Source organism: Colius striatus, chromosome 13 (genome assembly GCF_028858725.1).
Source record: "Colius striatus isolate bColStr4 chromosome 13, bColStr4.1.hap1, whole genome shotgun sequence".
Lineage (NCBI taxonomy): Eukaryota > Metazoa > Chordata > Aves > Coliiformes > Coliidae > Colius > Colius striatus.
Window position 1 is genome coordinate 10,661,422 of NC_084771.1, and position 8,789 is coordinate 10,670,210.

At 54.0% G+C, this 8,789-nt stretch overlaps 1 protein-coding gene across 1 annotated transcript in view; it reads right to left on the minus strand.

The window, feature by feature from the left end:
* The window catches only part of ARHGEF9 (Cdc42 guanine nucleotide exchange factor 9), a 196,573-nt gene extending 189,678 nt beyond the window's left edge, over window positions 1-6,895 (minus strand). Inside the window, exon 1 of the mRNA XM_062006749.1 lies at window positions 6,587-6,895. The gene's annotated coding sequence lies outside the window, so the exon portion shown is untranslated. The remainder of the gene's footprint in view (window positions 1-6,586) is intronic.
* Window positions 6,896-8,789: the final 1,894 nt, after the last annotated feature.

Here is an 8,789-nt window from a genome sequence, read left to right on the forward strand (position 1 = left end):
GTAGCTTGTTCAGATGTGGGACACAGGACTGCTACTGCCAGGATCTCCATCCCTCTGCCAGGCACGTGCTTTGCTCCACTCAGCACTAATAGCATCAGAGAAGCCTTTTGGGTTGCTTTCTCAGGCTAGCACACAGCAGCAACAGCCACCCTGTTTCCAGAAATGCAGCAGAGCCTTCAAATTGAAGCCAATGTCTATTGCAGATAGCAGGAGTTTGCTGCAGCAGCCAAGGAGCTGGCACACATCTCCTGCTGCCTTGACAGCTGGTTGATGACACCTCCACCAGCTCATGTGAGATCCAAGGGGGCTCACCTCCTCACCCATACATACCAAAGGGTAGCCAAACCAAGACTCCGGCAACAAATTCACTCTCAGCACAGGTCAGGTCCCTGGCAGCTCTGTGCAGCCCACACACAGAGTGGTTAGTTGCCCGTGTGGGCTCTCTAGGGCTTTACTGGGGCAGCAAAAGCTCAGCTCTCAGGACATAGACCTTACAAAAGCCCCAGGAGCTTCCATGTTTAATTCTGCCTTGGTGTGTGGCAGCAGAGGAATGCCACACAAGCAGCTTTGCTCTTTACACCTGCCCCAGTTTGGTGTTTTCCCTCTTTTGGGATGACAGCCAAAACTGAATGAAAAATCCAACAAGGAGGAGCCGAGAATCTGGGCAGAAAACCCCCAGGGGTGAGCAACCATCCCATGCTTCTGCCGGCGGGCAAGTCACAGCCAAAACATTACACGCAGCCCCACGCGAGAGCACCTGTGGCTCACAGGGCTGAGGAATAGTGTTTTGCAACTTGGCTAGCACAGCCTGGGAAATACAGCTATCAGTGCCAACCATCTCAGCCACAAAGATTAGTTAAGGGAGAAAGACCAAAGTGAAAGCCAACACAGGCAGCGCAGTGTTTGCTCCAGTGCTCAGATAAGAAACTGAGGCACGGACAGGTTAACAGGCACCTTCGGTCATGCCACGAGGCTGCAGCAGATGAAAACAGAGCCTGCCACGTGCTGTACCTGCCTATTTACACCTCTGCAATCCAGGTCACATCTTTTGGCACCTCAAAGGCAGGGTTTCCATGGGCTTGTGTATCTCCTGCATTCTGCATCACTCCAAGCATTTGCCATCTATCACCTGCAAGCAGGACCAGGCTAAGGAACAAAAAAGCTGCAAATTGTGGTAAAGGCCCATGCCCACTTTTTGGTTTCACTCCAAGCTTTCTTTAACCCCGAGGATTCCCGTGAAGACACCGAGCAGGGAGTTTGAGCAGGAAGGCAGGGATCTGGGCTAAGCGTGAAGCCTGCGCAAAACCAGCTCCGAGCTCTGCGGCTCTGCCAGCAGCCCTGGCTACTCTGCAACATCCTTTTAACACAGTGAGACATTTTAGGATGTGAGCAAGACCAAATCCTGCCCTTGCCCCAAACAATAGGCTCTGCAATAATGGTGCAACCAGAATTTCCTGTGCGGCAGCGCGCGCCAGCTCCCGGGAGCAAACACCATGGGAAACGCTGCCACGAGAAAAGCCTCTTTGCAGTGCACCACGACAACTCCTCCAGGCTCCTGGGGACAGCTTCTTTTTTGCAACAAGCAAAGCACCACAACCAAGTCCAGGCCAGGAAGCAGGCAAAAACCACACCAGTGACTTGAAACAGAACCCATCCAGCCTGGGAATTGCTGTGGATAATTAATTATCACACCAAGCCTTTTGCAACATCTGGCCACAGCTTTCTCTCACGGATATTTCACTACCCGGCACAGCCTTGGTGAGAACATCACGTTGGAGAGGGCTTTGTTTTGGGAGGCTTCAATCTGAGCTTGGCTGGGGTGAACCTGAGCAGCACTGACACTCTCACAGAACAAGAACCTCAGGAGCAGGGCTGGCCTGGTGCATCTCTCATGGTAAGGCAACTGGGCCATAAATGGCACAGGTCCCGGCAAGAAAAGAGCAACTGTTGGCACTGCATAAGACCAGAGAGGTAGCAACTGCACTCTGAGTGTTGACCAGTTGGAGCTTCCGCCACAAAAGAAGGATCCAAACAGATTGCAATCCCAACAGAATGAAAAGCCAATGAAGAACTCCCTACAGCAAAACAGAAATGAGGTATTCCACAGCTCTGCTGCCCTCGAGGATTTGAGAGGAGATGGGGACAATTACTAATGCAAGAAGAAAGGACTAAACCAGCATGCTCAGCACAGAAGCCACCAGCACCCTGCTCCAAGCTGAAGTGTTTTTTGCCTCTCCACCTGACACCACAGCACAAGAGCTACAGGCTTGAAGCTTGGGCTCTGCTGTCATCCCTCCCCGGTCCAGGGACCTCCGGTCCTTCCCAGCGCAGAGATGCCACGTTCAGCGCACAGCTCAGAGTGGAGGACCACCCTCACATGCTCAACAGCTCTATTTGTGGTGCTTGTCATCAAACACTGGTATCATTATTTTCTATAATCTTTCTTCAGAGGGGGGCAGAAACTATTTCTGTGAGGTTTTTTAGTCCTGAAGTTACTTACCTGCCTAAAAGTCCCGTATCAGGTTTGTGGGGCAGGGTTTGGGTGGTGAGGGGAGGCTACAGGGGTGGTTTCTGTGAGAAGCTGCTACAAGGGTTTTTTAATATGGTTTTATTTCTTATTACCCTACTCTGATTTAACTGGTGACAAATTAATTTCTCCGAGTCATAGAACCACAGAACTGTCAACCCCTCCTCTCACACTGCCAAGCCCACCACCAATCCGTGGCCCTCAGCACCTCAGCCACACAACTTTGCAGTATCTCCAGGGATGGGGACTTAGTCAAGTCTGTTTTGCCCAAGAAGCCTCTTGCCATGGATTTATTTCAAGAGAAAAAAGGACAGAAAACAGGTGATGGCACCTGAAGCCTGGCTCAGCAGCAATCCCAAATATTCTGAGATGCTTCAGGACCTCAACTGAAACCTCCTAGAAATAACACAACTGGCCAAATTTAGTCCCTTACTGCTGGATTTAGCACATGTAAAGTGCAAACTGTTTAAACAACATTGGTATGAGCAGTTTAGGGCCTTTGCTCCAGAAGTGTGCTGGTAGACAACAAAAAGGCCATTTTTCCAGGAAAGAACTGTATACTCAACAGCTTGCATGTCAAACACGAGGCTGGTAAAGCAGAAATAAGAGGTTTTCATCCCATTCTGTCCAGCAGCTCACCTAACTTGGCTTTGTTCTCCCCACCTATAAGGAGAGGATGAGGGTGTCACAGCCCCCAGCAGCAGCCCAGGTTGCAGCCAAGCACCCCGAGGGGCAGGACCACCTCCCAACAGTCTGCTGCACCTACAGTAGGCAGAGGTTTAAAGAGAAGGCAAGCAAAGCCTCAACCCCAGGATCAAGGAGGGCCTCAAGGTTTGAGATGGGAACAGAAGAGGACAGAGATGGTGCAGTCAGAGAGCATGTACTGGCTGAGACCTCAAAGCCAACACACACCCCACACACAAACACCAACCCCCAGAGCCCCTGCAGAGCTTCTTGGCATTTCCACAGCCAAGGACTGGCTTTAGTGGCCATGTGTGTCTGGCTTGAGGCAGGATGAGCACCAAGGAGCTCAGCGATGTGTCCAACTGGAAGGAAATGCTGAGCTGTGGGCTCCAGATCAGGCAATGTTCTCTTTCCAGAGAAGAAAAGTAGAGAAACCACATGCAAGAACATCAGACCAGCATGAAGCTCTCAGAGCTCAGCCTACAGCAGAAAAACCCATTTACTGGGAAAGAGGTGAAAAAACACATTTTTAAGTGGCTTCAGGGAAAAAAACCAACACGACTCCCTAATTTCTTATTTTAACAACCCCCTCGTGCCCTGCAGGCTGCAGAGAGACAGGGAACTGCTCTCCCTGCACTCATCCCTCTGCACACAATCTCAAAATTCATTTGCTAGCATGTAGGTACACAATAATTTTGTTAAGACCATGTGTGCTCCGGGAAACTCTTCCCCAAGAGGCTGAAGCTTCCAGCCATGCATCACTGCCTGCTTCATCACTAAGCCAAGCTCCCCCTCCCCATCTCTCCTGCGCTGCTGAAATCCTTTACCACGCTTGCAAAATGCCCCCTTCTGGCAACTGATAACTCAGGTTTTCAGGTCAGATCGTGCAGCCGAAGAAAACTCCCAATAAATCTGTCACTTAACGGAAAACGAACGCCGCGTCCTCATGTCAGCACGGAGCACAGAAATAACCTCTCCTCCAGACAGCTATCGCCTGCCTGACCTAGCAAAGCCAAACACAACAAACCTGGGATTAGAAAAGCCTCACAGAAATTAAAGTTGGTGAGGTTTGTGCTCTGAAAGGTGCCTGGCAAGAGGCCACTGGGCAAGACACGTGTTCAGGTCCCTGGCCTGTGGTGCCGGCAGGAACCCGGCCCAGCAGCACTCCTGCACTCTGCCTGCTCCTTCTATTTCTCCTCTTTTCTAGCCATTTTATTTATGGGAGGCTTCACTTATTCTTTTTAAGCAAAGCAGGGTAATTTTATTCAATCTGGTAATACTATTGCAGAAATTGGAGGGCTCTTTGAGAGCACAAACAGCCGGGTAAATACAGGCAGAAATAACTGCTCTGAGCATAACCAGGCTGCAGTAATTAGCTGGGTGGTTTTTCAGCTGCCAGCCTCAGATCCTCGGGATTCCCAAGACTATTTCTGAGAGGTCTCAGTAAGATAACCCATTCTCATGCTTCACCTGGAAGTTTCACAGGAGCCTGCACGCTCAAAAGAATAAAAACCCACTGAACAGGATGGTTGAGAGCAATTAGCACTCGGGAAAACCAGCGGTAAGAGGTCGGAGAGGGCAGGAGCCTCTGCTGCTTGGGGAATCGGGATGGAAAGAAGGAACGATTGCAACAGGTATGGGATGAACCAGAAATGGAGCAAAGGGCCAGAAAATCGACCCATTGAACCTGAGACTTTTAGTATCTCAGATTAAGAACTGCAGTTTCCAGACTTGTCTTCTCAAGGCAGACTTTTCCCCAGTGCTTTCAGCTCAACTCCTCCAGAGGCTCCCCTGAAGCAGGTGATGTGTTTTCCCTTCTCCTGCTTGCACAGGTACGTGTGATGCACCTGCTTCATCCTCCTCCCACCAGCAGCTTCTCTGCTCAGACCACCAGCTCCCATCACAACTGCAGTGGCCACCGCCCAAAGCTCCAGACTCAAGAGTCCCACCAGCAGCCAGCCGAGCTCCTGGGCTCAGGGTTGGCACTTCTTGTGCAGGACAGCATGGCAAGAAGCTCACTGACACCTCTCTGGACAACACAGCCCACTCTGAGGCCACACAGCCTGCCCCACATCCCCATCACAGAAGACACCTCAGCCACAGGCAATGAGGAAGCTTTGCTCTGAGCAGCTCTTGTTCCAGAACTCCCCCAGCTACAGGGAAAGTGAGGCAGCACAGTGCACCCCTCTCCCACCCCGACACAACCACCCACTTATTTTTTCTCACAGCAACGTGTAGAAATCAAGTTAATTCATTCCAGCTGGGAACAAGGGTGTGAAGGGCACTCACAGCACAGCAGGGAACGGGATGGCACAGCAGGAATTGGGCACTCCCGGTCCCTGCCTGGTCCCTTGTTCAATCAGGGAACAATTGCCACCTGTGTGAGCCAGCACCGGGCACCCACACACCCCTGCGCAGGAGCTCCGGCACCTGGACCAGAGCAGCTCAACTTACACAGATTTGGCACTTTTCTTTTCCCCAAAGCCAACCAGTGAAGATAAAGCAGAGGGAGTGAGCGGCATTCCATAAATATTTGATTTTAACAGTTACAGTAGGCTGAGATCCGGCTCTGCTGCATCACAGACCAACAACCTGCAACCGGCTGAGAGGTACGAGGGGACCCCCGCACCCAGCCCGGAGCTGCTGCTGCTCTGCCGGGAGCTGTCGTGGCTCAGGGGAAAGCCGTGTGCCTCTTCTCACATAAAGTGAGAGGGAGGAGCAGGGAGTTTATATCAGCTGTTAATCCCTCTGTTTTGAAACAGCTCATCGAATAAATGTTAAGGTGTAAAACAAAAGCACAGAGGTGGAGATCTCACAGGAACCCTCCAGCCAGACTCAATAAACACATGAGTAAGACGTTCTCACCGAGGTTGCCCCATCAGCTTCCCTGGGACTACTAAAGCCAGTAAGGACCAAACCTTCCCAACCAGAAAACATTCACTACAGCCAACAGAAAATACTCTCCTGGATTCCAACATACTTTGAATCAGCCTGGGTGAGTAATGACCCAGTTCTCGGGCAGTTCACACGAGCGTAAACCAGGCATAAACCACTGAAATCTGACACATCCAGCCGGAAAATCAAACCCGGCTGCGCTCGGAATCGGGCCCCCAGCAGCGGCTGCCCCGCTCAACTTCAGCTCCGCACATCCTCAGCGGCTCGAGCGGAACGAAAACCAACGACATCTCCAGTTAAAGTTACACAGAAAGCCTTTTCAAAACTAACCCAAGCTCTGCGCGTTTACGCGGAGGGCGGAGGGCGTCCGTGCTGCAGGTACCTGCGCTGGGCAGGGAGGAGGCAACACATTTATCAGGGCAGAAATGTAAAGGAAACCGACGAGCCCCTCTCCGCCGGCAGCCGCGGCCCCGCTCTTACCTCACCGCATGGCCTCGGCGCCGCACGCTAACGCGGTCCCGGGAAATAAGTGCAAACTCCGCTGGCGGCTTCACGTTGAAATGGTAAAAAAACCTTCTACAAAAATAAAATTACCAAAAAAAGGAAAAAAAGAAAAATAGGAACTAACAGTGCGAGCTGCTCGGAAACAAATACAATTAAATAGAACAGCCAAAAGCCGGTACAGGGGGTGCGGGTGCCATGCGCGGCCCCCGCCGCCGGGCCGCCCCCGGGACCTGCCTCTCGCCCCCGTCCCGGCTCTGCCCGGGGAGCGCTCCCCGCCGGCCCCGGCCCGGGACCCCCGGCGCGGCCGCGGAGCGCTCAGGGAGCGGCGGGTCGGGCCGCGCCGGGCCGGGCCGGGGCCGTCCCGGGGGCCGGCGGCCGCCCGCGGGCAGCGGGGCGCGGGGGGGGCCCGCCGGGGCCCGGCTCGGGCCGCGCTGCTCCGCCGCCGCCGCGCATCCCCCGCAGCCCCGTCCCGTCGGGGCCCGCCCGCTGCTCGCCGCGCCCGGCCGCCGCCCCGAAAGAACGGTTAAAAAAAAGGATTAAATTGGAAAAAAATAACTATGAAAGCCTCCCTTATTTCGGAAGGTGCCGGGCCTGGGCGCGAGCGGCCGCCCGGACGGAAACTTTGTGCGGCCGGTGAGCGCGGAACCGCGTCCCCCCTCCCCGCTCGCCTGCGCGGCACCGCCCGCCCGGCGCTCCGCGGGCGCGGGGGCAGCGCGGGGGAGGCTCCGCGCCCGCGGGGGAAGGCCGCAGCGGGGCTTCGGGGAGCTTTGCGGGGAGATGCTCGCCCCGCTCGCCGGCGCCCACGGGGCTTGTTCTCTAACCCGCCCCCCCCCGCGCCCTGCTCCCGCGGTAAGAACAATCGGAGGAAGCGCGGCCGGGTCTGCCCCCGCCAGCGGGGTTACAGCCCCAGACGGCTCCGCAGCGGCACCCGCCAGCCCTCGCCCTGGGGAAACTGAGGCAGGAACTCGCCACCGCCGACCAGCCGGGCCCTGCAAAACGCCCGTGGCCTCCTCAGCGGGGTTCCGGGACCACCAGCCCCCGCGGACCACAGCCCAGCCCTGCAGGTGCCAGGACAAGAGGCTCAGGGCCTCAGGCACGACGCAGAGCAGCCGACACCAGCTTTCCCCACAGCTTCACCACCACAACCGAGCCGCCAGGGTGGTGGGACTTTAAGAATTGCCTCAGTGTTATCCAGGCTCCTTATTCGTGAACGGAGTTGCCATCGTGGGCTGGGCTCACAGTCAACTTCTTTCCAGTTTGTCTCCATTTCTGAGAGGAAAAGTCACTTCTTTCTCCATCTTCCTCCTGCTCCTCAAGGAGACGTTTCACCCAGCCACAAGCCCACCTGCGCAAAATCAGACCATTTGGGCTGGCACAGGTGCTTCCAATTGCTCATCTGACACCCTCAGACACCTGGGGCAACAGCTGTGAGCTTTCCCAGCCCCTTCCCCAGCCCTGACACGACACAAGTAGCAGCTTGGCTTCCTATTTCCACCCCGGAGAGTCACCCCTGGAGAAAACAAACAAACAAACAAGCAGCACTGCCTCAGAGCTTCCACCAATGAGGCTCAGCTCTCCCACCCTGGCCACGCATCCCTGACAGCTCTCTCTGTAGAGCCCCAGCACCCAACAGCGCTTTCCATCAGTGTCCGAGCTGGTGGTGGTCCTGCATGGATAAACAGGAGGTCTCACAAAGAAAAGAGTTGCTCTTGTGTTAAGAAACAGCCCTTATAACGTTCAAAATATTGGAGGGAAGTGAAATCATGACTTAGGCAAGGCTGAGTGGATTTAATTGCTGCTTTTCCTTTGCGTGTAATTGGTGTTTTAAGTTATATTAGTAGTGTTTCCTATGGAGAGGCAGGTGTGTGCTACAGAAAAAGGGTGTTATTAATAGGATAACCACAATTAGATGTAATTGGGATCATCATATCAATCACTGTAGAGCAGCACTCGCTCAGATCAGTTTTCCACCTGGTTTTCTGGTTGTTTCAGTGATGTGTCGAATCCCAAATACTTTACTAAAAGGCCTTTAACTTTTTACACCATCAGCCCATTCATGGAGGGTCATCCCATGAGCTCCCAGGCTGAGGTGGCCAAGTCACACCACCTCTCCAGCCCCCCAGCTGCTCCCCTTTACAAAGACCCTCCAGAAAGAGGTTTATTGGGTCAGACCTCAGGA